Source organism: Symphalangus syndactylus, chromosome 21 (genome assembly GCF_028878055.3).
Source record: "Symphalangus syndactylus isolate Jambi chromosome 21, NHGRI_mSymSyn1-v2.1_pri, whole genome shotgun sequence".
Lineage (NCBI taxonomy): Eukaryota > Metazoa > Chordata > Mammalia > Primates > Hylobatidae > Symphalangus > Symphalangus syndactylus.
This window is the reverse complement of record NC_072443.2, coordinates 16,344,086-16,357,683: the sequence shown is the minus strand read 5'-3', so window position 1 is coordinate 16,357,683 and position 13,598 is coordinate 16,344,086. Positions and strand designations below refer to the sequence as shown.

Here is a 13,598-nt window from a genome sequence, read left to right as displayed (position 1 = left end):
CGTTTGAACCCAGGAGGTTAAGACTGCAGTGAGCCGAGATCGTGCCACTGCATTCCAGCCTGGGTGACAGAGGGAGACTGTCTTAAAAAGAAAAAAAAAAGTCCAGTTAAGAATTTCATGCCTTTCAACCCTTCCCTTTGCTGATCATCTTCTTTTAAATCCCACCACGTCTTCAAAGTCTAGCATGAAGGCCTCCTTAATGACCTTCTAGCTACGAATAACCTAAATCTCTCTTCTCAACTTCCAAATACCATTCTTTGGGAATTTATCTATGTACAAGAAGGTTGTCTTGAGGACAAAATTTCTTTTAATTCATGGATGCTTTGCAAGGAGTTTCCTTACGTACAAATCCTTCTTGATTGGATGGTGCTGGATTCTATCTTTGCTTCTTTCTATATTCTCCACTTCACATTCCAGCTCTGCTGAACAGTTGACTGATCTCTGCACAGTCAGTTCTCTTTGCCTGGGTGGTCTTTTCCATGCACATCTCCTTGGCTAATTTCTTCTAAGCCTTCAGCTTTCATTTAAGACCTCACTTCCTGATACTCTCCTCATATTCACATCCAATTTAACGACTCTTTGCTCTGTTCTCAGAAAATTACCTTCTGCTGTTAAGGTTAGCATTTCCCACACCGGTTATTGCCTGCTTTCTTGTCTGTCTCCTTGAACAGAATTTCTTCTCTGTCTGAGATGAGAATCATGAGATTCATGGTCAGTGTTAAAAAAATATTAGGAATGCATGTAAGAATTAGCATTCATAGAATGGAAGCACCATGGAAGCTGCAAATTTGTTTCGCGTGTCTCTATATCTCTGGTGCTTGGAACCATGCCTGGCCCACAGTATATCTTCAATAAAATCGTGGTTGAATGAATCAATGAATAAAGGAACGAAAATATTATGTATTTTAAAAAGAAAACAATTGGTTACTAAGAGGTTGTGTTATAAATAATTATTACAGCTGAATGAAAGTACTAAAAATTTAAATGATGACAAAATGATAGATGAGAGTAAATAGAACTTAGTATTTGGAAGTAAAATAAAGAGCAGGAACAAAAAAGGATGATTGCTTACTAGCTGCTGTTCTTAGACAAATAAACCTTTATTCTCTGAAAGTTTACCTTAGCATTTCAGCAGCTGACAATAATAAAAGGAGTAAGAGGTATGAAAAATTACATGTCATTTTACCATCACTTCCGTGCTTTGTCTGTTTGCTCCATTGTGATGGTTCAGATGGTTCCGTTCGACCCCAATCTCTAGCTGTTCCAGCCTCAGAACCAATATTGATTGCCACATGTGGGCTGTGCATGGCAGCTGCAAAATCCAGATGCCAAGCTTTGGAATGTATTTTTATGGCGGCACCATCTGGGGCTCTGGCCGGCCTTCTTTATTGTCTGTTGAATGTTTACACTAATAGCTTTGCTGGGCTGTGGCACTACCTGTGGGACACGCCGAGGGTCAGGCTGTTTATGAGCTCATCTTGTCATTCTAGTTAGAATTTCCCTTTAAGTGTCTCCCACATGCTATCAACTTATTCCTTTTAATGTATCTACAATGTCTGACGAAAGTAATAAAACAGGTGGTCATCTAGACTGGGAAAGAAAAGGACTGTTTTCACAGCGGTGGGTCCATGTTATTCACGGGTTCTCAGCAGCCCATTTGTGAGTTTTGGGGGGAAATAAAATACTTTTTCAATTCACCAAATATATTATTTTGCTTATGTATCATTGAAATAGAAGATATACATGATTATAGCCCTTAACCCAACTTACTGGAGTGGCATATTGATCTGTAAGGGCGGTGATAATACTGCACAGCACAAATGAACAGTATTTTCATTCCTAGGGAAACTTAAAAACATAGTTTATTTTTAGCCATCAATGAGTTGAGTTATTTGAAGATTCACCTGCAACTTAGGATGGATAAAATGACTATTTGTGATCCTTAGAACCATGATTTAGGGAATTCTTCAAAGGTGATTCAAGCAGATTCACGGTTTAGAATTGTGAGGAACCCGTCATTCTAAAGGAACCAATGCAACACGAAGATTCAGCTCAGGTAATAATTTAGCCTGTTATATCTAGCAAAGAGAATCAGCTCTGAGAGTTCAACCGACTTACCCAAGGTCACACAAGCCATAGATCCAGAGTCAAAGTGAAGATGAAGTTTGTCCAATTATTTGATGACAGTAGGACTTGTCAGGAGAGTCAATCCTGATGATTGAGTCCCCGAAATGATGAGATGACCTGAAGGATTGTGCGACGTCCCTATTTGCTTTCACTGCCCCGACACTCGTTCTGCCCCAGTGGGTAACCTCACCTTTCGGGGGTGGCTTTGGGGGTGGAGGCTGTGGAGCAGGACTGCAGTCAGACAAGGAGCATGAAGGAACCTGCATTTGTGTGACCGCTTGGAAAACTCCTGGTAGCTGAGCTTCCTGGGATTGTCACAGAGAGGCTGCCAGCTCAGAAGTAGTGACAAAATTAGGCGCTCCAGGCTCATGGTTTCTAATCAATCTGCCTGTCATGTATCTGAGGAGATATTTCAGGGTGAAGAGAGCGTATGGGAAAGCAATTTCCTTGGACTTCTGCCTCTGAATTCTATGTCTGGAGTAGAAACGAGGTGCTTAGCGTTAAATAAAGCCAAGTAGGGAGACAGTGATGCGACTCTCATGCATGCCTGGACCAAAATGGCAAATGTGTGCCTGGGGAAGCCACAGGAGGCTCCCAGAAGCAGCCTTCCAGGTTCTGCAGCCACTTAAAAAACAGCCACAATTAAGTCCAAGGGAAGACTGATATTCTCTCCAAACACACTTTAAATAGGAAAGAGCTGTTAAAGCTTTCCTGTAGGCTGAGGATAGACCTTTTAAAATGATATTTAGTCTCAGGAAAAAAGAAGACATATTGCTATAATGTGTTGTCAGTTCTCTAAGGAAATGGCATAAAAAGGAGATTTTATTGTGGCTTAATCCTTTGTTCTGGAGAATCTGTGCTTTTATATACAGTATATATTTTAATGAAAACCATGACAAGATTACTATTCATAAATCAGCAGTGAAATACTAAGGACATATATGCTCACAGCTGCATGTGTGTGTGCAGGAGGTGAGGGTGGGGGGGGGGTGCACATATTTTTTCAAATGGGTTCATTACCACAGTTGGAAGAAAATCAATGCAACTATGGCACAACCTCATTGCTTTGTTGCCAAAGGATTTCTGATTTCAATTTTTTTTTTTTTTTTTGTAAGACAGGGTCTTGCTGTCACTCAGGCCGGAGTTCAGTGGCATAATCATACCTCACTGCAGCCTCAAACCCCTGGGCTCAAGCAATCTTCCCACCTTGGCCTCCCAAAACATTGGGATTACAGGCATGAGCCACCACACCTGGCTTGATTTCATTCTTTGTGTGAATGAGATAGGAGAAAAGCTTTTAGCACTCTGAAATATCCTGAAATTGATTGATGTATTCTCAAACTCTCTGAAAAATAGTGGCTTCAAGTTGCCCGCCTCATAATTTTTGCCACTTCAAATTTGTACATTCTATTTCTGGTTGGAAAATACATACTTCACAAAACTATTATAGTTGGACATAAATATGTCAACAACTCCATCATCTCACACAATAGCTGGAGGATATCTTTGAGATGAAGGTCAAGCAAACATTCTCAAGTAAAGCCATAGGTTATATGTAGTGGATAATGTCCAGTGATTGGAAACACATCAGAGGAGCTACTATTTTGTCTTTGTTTGGAAATCTGTTTTGCAGATTGAAAAATGACAGCATTGTGATGCATAAATTACTAGAGACTTACAAGGAATAAAGAAAGTAAGTAGTAAGTTAAATGATCAATTGAAACCCAATTTTTATTGCATGAAGTACTCACAAATGAGTACTTGTGCTGATAGGTGTACTGGGAGTTGTGTATTCACAATGAGAAAGCATAAGTGTCTTTGGATGGGCCTTAGCTATACATCCTTGTAAGTAATATATTACAACTGAAGAAATCCCCGAGGTACTTCTGGCAGGGCCCCAGCTTCAAGTTGAACCTGAAGTAGAGAGTAAGCTTGCAGCTCTTGTGCGTGAGTGCACACACACACTCGCACTCCAAAAATATATGCCAAAAGAAGCTTCCCAGAAAAAAATAATTTAAAAAAATCCCTGAAAGCTACTTGGAAAGTCATATATATGTTGACTTTGGTCATTTAGCATCACAAATTGAAGTTGCAATATCATAAAATAGGCAGATCTGACCCTCCCTCATTCCCCAGCATTTACAGTAAGTCTGAGACAGCAGATGAGGTTGGATGGCAATGATGGTGATGAGTATGATGAATGTGATGATGAAGGTAACAGCTAACCTTTATTGAGTTTTGCTATAAACTAAGTGCCACTCTAAATACTTTAATTCATAAAATTCTCACAACAGTTTATTTTACATCTGAGAACACTGAGACACAATGCTTAGATTGTCTGAGTAACAGTAACTAAATGCAAGATTCTGTTTTCTATGTTGTAGTGAATACCATCGATCTCAGTGGAACAAGTTGCAAAATACTTTGTAGAATCATTGAGTCAATTAGGGAATTTAAAATTCTGAACTACGGTGGTAGAAAAAAAGCCCCATTTCAAATAGACATGACTTCAGAGAGGCAAAGCTAAAATTTAAGCCATTTACTTGCCAGTTTTTATTTTTATTTTAATATTTTTAAGTTTTATTTTAAGTTCAGGGAAAATGTGCAGGTTTGTTACATAGGTAAACTTGTGTCATGGGGGGTTTGTTGTACAGATTATTTCATCACCCAGATATTAGGCCTAGTACCCATTAGTTATTTTTCCTGATCCTCTTATTCCTCCCACCATCCACTCTCTGATAGGCCTCAGTGTGTGTTATTCCCCTCTATGTGTCCAAGGGTCCGCATCATTTAGCTCCCACTTATGAGTGAGAACATGTGGTATTTGGTTTTCTGTTCCTGTGTTAGTTTGCTAATGATAATAGCCTCCAGCTCCATCCATGTCCCTGCAAAGGATATAATCGCATTCTTTTATGGCTGCATAGTATTCCATGGTGTATATGCACCCCATTTTCTTTATCTAGTCTATAACTGATGGGCATTTATGTGGATTCCGTGTCTTTGCTGGTTGTGAATTGGGTTGCAGTGAACATGAGTGAATGTGTCTTTATAATAGAATAATTTATATTCCTTTGGGTGTATAGCCAGTAATGGGATTGCTGGTCAAATGTTATTTCTGTCTTTAAAGTTAGAATTTCTTAACTTTACTATGAACCACTCAAAATACTTTAATTTGCACATGTGCACGCACACACACACACAGTTAGTGTTACTTAATCTAAGCGTTGTGTCTTGGTGTTCTCAGATGTAAAATAAAGTGTTGTGAGAATTTAATGAATTAAAGTATTTAGAGTGGCACTTGGTTCATAGTAAAACTCAATAAAGGTTAGCTATCACCTTCATCACATTCATCATGTTCATCACCATCATCATCACCATCATCATTATCAACCTCATCTGCCAATTTTTAACCCCACTGCCATAGATGCCACTCTAAATACTTTAATTTTTAAATTCAGTGCTTTTAACAAATGGAAAAAACAGTCATGATTTTCTTCTAGAAGATTTTTAAACAAAAATTATATGAGTAGTTATAAAAACAGAAGATTGTTCATAAATCTTGATCTAGGTATAAACTTAAAAAGGTCCAGAAAAATTTCACTTTTCAGCTTTGTTAGTCTTATTTTTTTTAACAATCCCTGACTTTGTTCATTGTTCGCCAAATCCATCTCAGCTTCTTTTATTTCACACCGAACTGGTTTTGTGCGATTGCCATTTCACATGAACATCTGGATTTTTTTTTCCTGTGCTTGTGTACATTTGGAGAAAGATAGTAATTTTCATCCAAATTTATTCTACTTTACTCAGGTTTATTCTCAGCTATCAGAGGAATGTTAACTGTACATGTTCATAATGTTTTTTTAAATTCTAAAAAAGATCTATGTCTGCTAGGAAGAGAAATATCCTTTAGTTTGTCAACCTGATCCTTCTAGAGGGGTCAATAGTAGTTTTTGATATGATCTTCCATTACCATTCACAGACTTCTAGAATCACAGCTTTATATGCTGGTTAATTCTACCATATAGATACATATATAGTAAGATGGAGGCATTTCTCTCAAGTTCCTTTAACACTCTCTGTTTCTTTGACATTCGTCTTAGTCATTGCTGCACTTCTGACAAGTCTGAATAGAGAGTTGTCTTTTTGTTTATTGTTAAATAGATGAAGAGTGTATTTAAGATATTATATTTCAAAATTTTAAAAAACTATAATGCAGTCTGTTACTTTAGGTGTATCACTATAGAAAAATCTCTTTATTCTTGTTCCTTTAGAAATACCTTGAACAATTAGAAAATTTTCTGGATTGATGATTGCCCATTTTGCTACTTAAATACTAAATTTGGTGACATAATCTGATGGAATTGGAATGTGGTATCATTAAATATCTATTGCAACTCAGAAACCAGTTTCTTCTAATGTGCTCCTCCAAGGGCTTCATTCATATTGCCTGATTCATCCTTACATCCCTATGACATAAAAGAAGGGCAGGCATCACATTATCCCCGTTTTCCAATTGAGGAATCTGAGAGCAGAAAATGGAGGCACTTGCCTATAGTTACGCACTATATCGGAGGCAGGAGTAGGCAAAGATACTACTTTTGTTCACTGCCAATCCACCCTTCTTTTCATTAGTCACTAGCCTCCTTATTTCGTAAGGTGTAGGCCATTAGAAGACTGATCTTGTGGGGAAAATAACATCTATTTTAAAACTCAATGCCTTTTACAAGTTTATATGCCGTGATATAATTTTAATAGGTGCATCATTGCCTGCTTTTCTTTATAAGAGATGATATAAATATGGAAAAATACACTTGCAGAAATGAAATGAAAATAATAAAGCCCTCTTCCATTTCCATTATTCTAAGTCATGCTCCTTGAGACTTCAATCTCAATATGATGTTAATAGAACCATTAGATATGATTCATACCATACATAAGACATTTCTATTGACAATTTCATCTTGACCAAGGGTCAATGGATCCATTACAATGCAAATCTGACTGTATACTTTCCATCTAAATCAAAAGAATTTGGTCTTGTGTCCACTCTAATATGTTTCATGAAGTAGAATCCAACCTCAGACATGAAGTACACATCTGTTTCTCATACTAAATCATGCCTGTTCCTATTTGCTCTCAATTTAAAAGATAATTAATTACATTTTACATCAATAGACTACTTTGGAGTATTTAAAGAAATGCATAGGGTTTATGGGAACCCAAGTTTGCCCGTTTAATACATACGAACCTGTAAGAAAAGTTCATTCATGGATGTGTGTCTCTTAGTTTTGGGGGGTGCCTATAAAGCTGTTCTACATATTTGGTAAGAAATGCAGAATCAGAACATGTTCCAAAGGTAACCTAACCCAGTCTTGTAAAGTACAAGAGCACACTGAGTTTCAGTTGGTTTTTCAGATAAGCTGAAGACTGTCTCACTAGGCACAGGACTTTTTTTTAAACTTTCACCTTTCCCCATGCTATTTATTTCTACTTTTTTTTTTTTTAATCTTCATCTCTTATTCCTGCACTCTTGGGCATCTTTCAGAATCTTTCTCTATTCAGTGCTCTAGGTAGCTTATAAAGTGCAATCTAACCTTGATATCGACAATCATTGAGCCCATTTCTGGCCACTTTTAAGTTTCAGGGCTGTCCTGATCTCCTGTTATCTGTTCCCTATCCTTGTCTGTATTATTTTCCTTCTAGAACTGTACTACTGCTTCTCTCTATTTGTGCACCACAACAGAAAGACCTGCTGCTGATGAGGGCTTCCTGTTACAGATGAGGTTAAAGTAGCTGAGGAGTAGCTGAACAAGACCTTACATAAAGGCCTTTTTCCCCCTAGGGTTCCATGACATTGCATCCATACTGTGGTCTCACCACGCTCCTCCATCTTCCTTTCTTCTTTCTTGGAACATTGGGTAGTGATGAACTTTGGACCAGGAAGAGTTCTGTGTAAATCCCTGATTTACTAATTCTAGCGGTGTGGTCTTGGGCAAATCCTTTAATCTTGTCTAATCTTCAGTTTTGTCATCCATAAAATAATGATAATAATTATCCACATTGGAAGATTGTTGTGAGAAGGAAATTAAGTGATTTATGTAAGGGTCACAATGCCTGACTCAAAGTCGTATTTAAGCATGTTGTTGCCTTACTCCCTCTTTACTCTCTCTTTTTTTCCCATTTCTCTCCAAAATATTCAATTTTGTGCAACAAAAAATGTTGATTTTTTTCAAGCTTTCCACTATCCAATTACATAGCTACCAGCTGATGAGCTTTTCCAATATTTATTTCTTTTCAAAGCGCTTTACTTCTTATGGGTTATCAACAGCTTGACATAATTTTTTCCTCTTTCAGTTATGAAAGATATTCTCAGACTCAACAAAGCTTTACATTTTGTTCAAGGCATTGAAACATAAAAGTTCAGGGATTATTCAATGATGTTAACTATTGAATGTATATAAAAATGACCTTAGTTGCAGTCTGGTTTGTTTGCTGGTTCAAACATGCCCAGGACTCTCAAGTTCAAAGTTTCTCTCTACACGTAAGTGGTAGTCAAAAATATTAGTTGTTTTATTGCGGATGGCCTTAATTTATAAATGGAAAACATCTAAAACTGCAAAGTACAATAGTCCAGAAACTTTTCATTAGCAATCCAGTTCTTGGACATCACAGGGAAACTCGGCAGAAAGAAATGATAAGTTAATTGTTGAAATGTTTCATATTCCCAGGTTCAGTTTCTTATAGGTATTCGCACCTGCCTCACCTGCACCTCTGTTACTCTCTGTGACATGCTCCACCACCCTGGACAACACAAATGTATGTTTGAAAGAATAAGGGTGTTTGTTAGTGGGTAGGCCTGATTATGGGAGGCAATTCTAGTGTGTAAAAGATGGGTTGGAGTATGGGGCAGCAGTGAAGAAAAATAAATAAAACAGTTTATTTTCAGTGGGACTGATCCCTCTTGCTCATGCATTAGTGCTTGGCTACAGGAGAGTAGTAATTTATTGATGCAGACGGCCATGTAAAGTGCATGCAGTTTGTGAGGGGGCTTGACCCTTGTCTGATGGGCCATATGTTGTAAAGCCCCAGGGGCGCCATTTGCCTCCGTGCTCTTCCTCTCTCTGTCTCTGCACCTATGGGCCTTGTTCAATCACCACATATTGAACTATAGACTTACCAACTCCCCCAATAAATCTCCAACTAATGGCTCACAAAGGCCATAACTTAACCCTTTCTACACAACAGAGCACATTATTTTGCATCATGATCACATTCGGTGAAATAAAAGATAAATATTATATGACCTGCCTAGAAGAGAAAGCAAATCGTTGTGAAATGCCGTTCCCTGCTGGGTATTCACTGTATTTGGATGTCGTAGGGTTGCTTTGAGCTTGCTGAATTATATCATTATATGCTGCCATGTTATAATTACAGCTTACTTTATAACATAATTCTTAAATACTGTTAATACCCCCCACTAGAGAAACATTTAATGTTTTTTAATTAGCTTCTTTTGTCTGAGTCTTCTTTTTTTCCTAGTGAAGTACGGAACATATGCTCAATGAAAAATGCATATATTTTTATTCTCATGTAGAAGCAAGTTTTTATAAAATATATTAGGGCATTTGTATGGAATAACAGAAAAAAAGTACAGCGTATGTTTTAAATACTTACTGTGCTCTGAATTTTCTCTAGGACCCATTCTGGCAGAAAGACTCAATGAAATTATTCATTCTCTACTGCAGCACTGGGATTTCCTTATAATGTGGGCTGTCTGAGTCCTAAATGCCACCTGAAGAAGAGTTTAGGACACCAAGACTAGAAAAGAGTCATTGCTGCTGATCTATTAACTTCATTTTTTCCCATCCAATAGTCAAACCGAATAAACGATGCTATGCAGTGATGTGCACATCAGTACCATTTCTCTAATCTTAGGGAAACCAGTCAGTTGCCTCATGCTTATTCCCATCACTCGGGTAAGGGAGCAGAAGGTGTCTTCCTTGGAATCTTGAGACAACATCACTGCAAGCAAGAAGCAGACATCTATTGCTAAGCTAGAGTCTAAAGTTGAATTTTCGTATCTACTCCTTTTCCCCTTTTCTGGGCACAGCTCTTGGTAGATCTAGCAGCAATTTAGAGAGCCTGGTGGAGTGTAGGAAGACCATAGGTTTCGCCAGTGCTCAGCCCATCTATGGAAATAGTAGTCAGAGCTGAGTATCTCTAACTATGTTCTATGTTTGTAATAATTAGCTTCCAATAAAACAATTCGTCTTCTAGATAGCTTGCTACTACAGTGTTCACAGCTTGTGTTACACGTTTTATAGAATATCTCTGAGCAGAGATATTCTGTAGATCTGGTAGAAATCAAACATTATAGTCCTACTGAATATTAATTCAGTAGGACTATAATGTTTGATTTCTACCAGATCTGGTTTCATATCCTGTGTTTGTATAAAAAATAGGTTTCATAATTTTTTTTCTCCTAATGAATAATTTCTCCTAACTAATGAATAATTTCCTTACACTGTAGTGAAAATCCAGCTCTCTGAACCAATTAAAAGAAAGATGAAATTTCATGTACACATATGCTGTGTCAAAATGTTCATTTATGAGTCACTAGTCTTATCGACATGGATAACTGATGTAGAAAAAATATTCAAATATACAGAAAAGAAGTCATTGTCTTCTGTCCTAAACCCAGTAGACCTAACACATACAATGCAGGCAGAAAGGAAGTCAGCATAAATAAACCATGAGTTCCCAATTGAATCTCAATAATTTAAACATAAATCCTTTAGGCTTTGATATCTTTTTTCCACATGGGCTTTTCTTTTGGATTTGGCGCTCCTAGCATCATTTAGAATTCATCTGCGAGCCACAAGTAAATAGAGTTTCCGTAAACCTTGAATAAACAATCCCCTTTGAGGTTATGTTCCATAATTTAAGGAATTCCAATGAAAACTTGGTTGGTAAGGAGTTTTCCAAGATGTGTGTGTGTATCAATATATTTGCCTGTAAAAAGGAACCAACATATTAAAGCATAAATTACCAACTTTCCCACATATACCATGTTGCACAAGGGAGGGACATCTATAATATGTGTATTTCTGAGGTTGACAATAAGCAAGGATGAATTGCTAATATTCTGCTTACTATGTATTCAAAAAGTCTCCATAGTTTTCAGAATATGTGATGAGAAAAACTTTTCTCTGTTCTCATGTATTTTCTCTCTAATTATAATTTGGCATCTAGAATTTGTTGTTTCTTTTAAAAATAAACTAAACTGCATAGCAAACTATATTGATTTTGGTTTTTAAAAGCCCTTTAATTAAAATAGCAACTTAACAGCAAATGGCCATGAAGTATTTCAAAATAAAAAATGATGATGTCAATTGAATGTGTCAACTAAAGTTGGTACAAATGAAGATTAAGAAAATAGTTACCTTCATTTACTCTATGTTTCATATCATGCCTTTTCCCAGTTCTTCAGTTAGTTAATGTAGCTATAATGAGTTCATACTCCTTAGAAGCAGCCAGCAGAGAGGCTTTTCTTTAAGAACATTCTAAATGGCTCAAATCAATACCATTTCCTAAATAAAAACTTTCTTGGCTCAGATTTAAAAGACCTATGGCTGTTGGCTTATTCTTTATGCCAGCCCAACAAAATGCCAAGTAATCTTGCAAGTGAGACTCTGCCACATTCTGATATCAACATTGTCAATGAGAAAACTCTGTGTATATACATTCAGAAACATTCAATTATAATTCGCCTCTTAAAGTCATATCATTATCTGGTGTTATATTGAGTTATTATTGAACATATTCATTAAAATGCCTCAGTATTGAACTCAATGGTTCAAACTATTTGCGTAACCCCAAAACCCTTAATCATTGACATTTGAAGATTGCTGTTGGTTTTTTTAACTAACAGGACAAAATTTATTTTTAGTACAAAAATTTCAAGAAGATATAAGAATAGTTACTTAGGATTGAAATGGCATGTTAAATACTAAAGGAAAGATGGAATTTGTTTTGTTTTTTAAAATGGTTTCTGGCCAGGCACAGTGGCTCACGCCTGTAATCCCAGCACTTTGGGAGGCCAAGGCGGGCAGATCACGAGCTCAGGAGATTGAGACCAGCCTGGCCAACATGGTGAAACCCCGTCTCTACTAAAAATACAAAAAGTAGCTGGGCGTGGTGGCTCGCGCCTGTAGTCCCGGCTACTCGGGAAGCTGAGGCAGCAGAATCACTTGAACCCAGAAGGCAGAGGTTGCAGTGAGCCAAGTTTGTGCCACTGCACTGCACTGCACTTCAGCCTGGGTGACAGAGCGAGACTCCATTTCCAAAAAAAAAAAAAAAATGGTTTCTATGTCATTGTGAAAGTGATAATGATTTTTATGTACATGATTACATGAGAAATAACATTTTATCAATGCACATGTAGGGTACTTTTTATATTTTTTATTCATCAGGAATTCCACATTTTTTGTGCAAACACTGTGTTATCATTATTTTGTATCTTCTATGTAATATATACAATAAATCAACAAATATTTATTCAACACCTACTCTGTGCTAGGTGTTAGAATGATAACATTGAATAATATTATCTCCTCTGCCTTGAAGAACTTTCAGTGTAAGCTACCATAATATTTACCTGAGGATTTTTCATGTTTTTCTAGCAGTTTATAAAATTCCTATATTTGGAGGCTCTCTAGAAACAGAGGGAAAGGGACTATTGAAATTATAGTTGAAAAGTACAGTGTATTTTGGGGGACAAATATTGATGTTATTGTATTTGTTTTATATGATATTGTTAAAACATGGCACTATTCCCCGGACAGAAGTGAATTTGCCAAGCATTAGCCTAGGGTATTTAGAAGTAACAGCTGAAAGATAAAGGAAACATCAGCACTGAGCGTGAGGAATTCAGCATAAAGAGTGATTAGAGCCTCCACGGTGTGCTATTCTTAGCTATTCATTCGCTGCAAAATCACATCAGTAATTTTCAGTGACATTTTTAATTGTCCCTGTACAAAAGATAATAAAGTAGAAAAAAATAAAATCAAAAGTGAAAAAATTCAAGTACTACTAAGACATACCCTGGTGTGTGTTGGTTTGGGGTGCCCTAAATTACATATTAACAGAGAACTGCCTTGTAGTAAAATTAGATGCCCCCATGAGCCCAGACTTTACCTTTATCATGTAGTTTCATCATTTCAAGGATCTTTCCTTATGGTTAACCCCTTTTCATCTTCTGAACAGGCTCTTACAGCCAGAGGGTTCGCGTGCTATTTTTAGCATGCTTCTTTGAGTGGTGGATAGTGGTTGGGAATTTCTTTGCCTGCTGCATGAATACACTTCCCTGCAGAGTGTAAAAAGAAGCACTTAATTTAGAGCTTTTCGTTTTGGTTAGTGACACTGCAAACATAGCACAGGTGGCTATAATTTTACACCATGTGAGTAAAAAT

The 13,598-nt window shown here is 37.1% G+C and overlaps 1 protein-coding gene and 1 long non-coding RNA gene across 22 annotated transcripts in view; both read left to right on the top strand.

The window, feature by feature from the left end:
* Positions 1–13,598, top strand: part of ROBO2 (roundabout guidance receptor 2) — a 1,378,235-nt gene that overhangs the window by 975,226 nt on the left and 389,411 nt on the right. The window lies entirely within an intron of this gene.
* Positions 1,965–9,152, top strand: LOC129471167 (uncharacterized). 3 transcript variants are annotated; one of them, XR_008653507.2, is made up of 3 exons: positions 1,965–2,056; positions 3,761–3,820; positions 8,872–9,152. It is a non-coding gene; the product is annotated as an uncharacterized lncRNA (long non-coding RNA). The 3 variants fall into 3 exon arrangements; XR_008653506.2 differs by having other exon boundaries at positions 8,856–9,152; XR_008653508.2 differs by lacking the exon at positions 1,965–2,056 and adding an exon at positions 2,109–2,303 and having other exon boundaries at positions 8,856–9,152.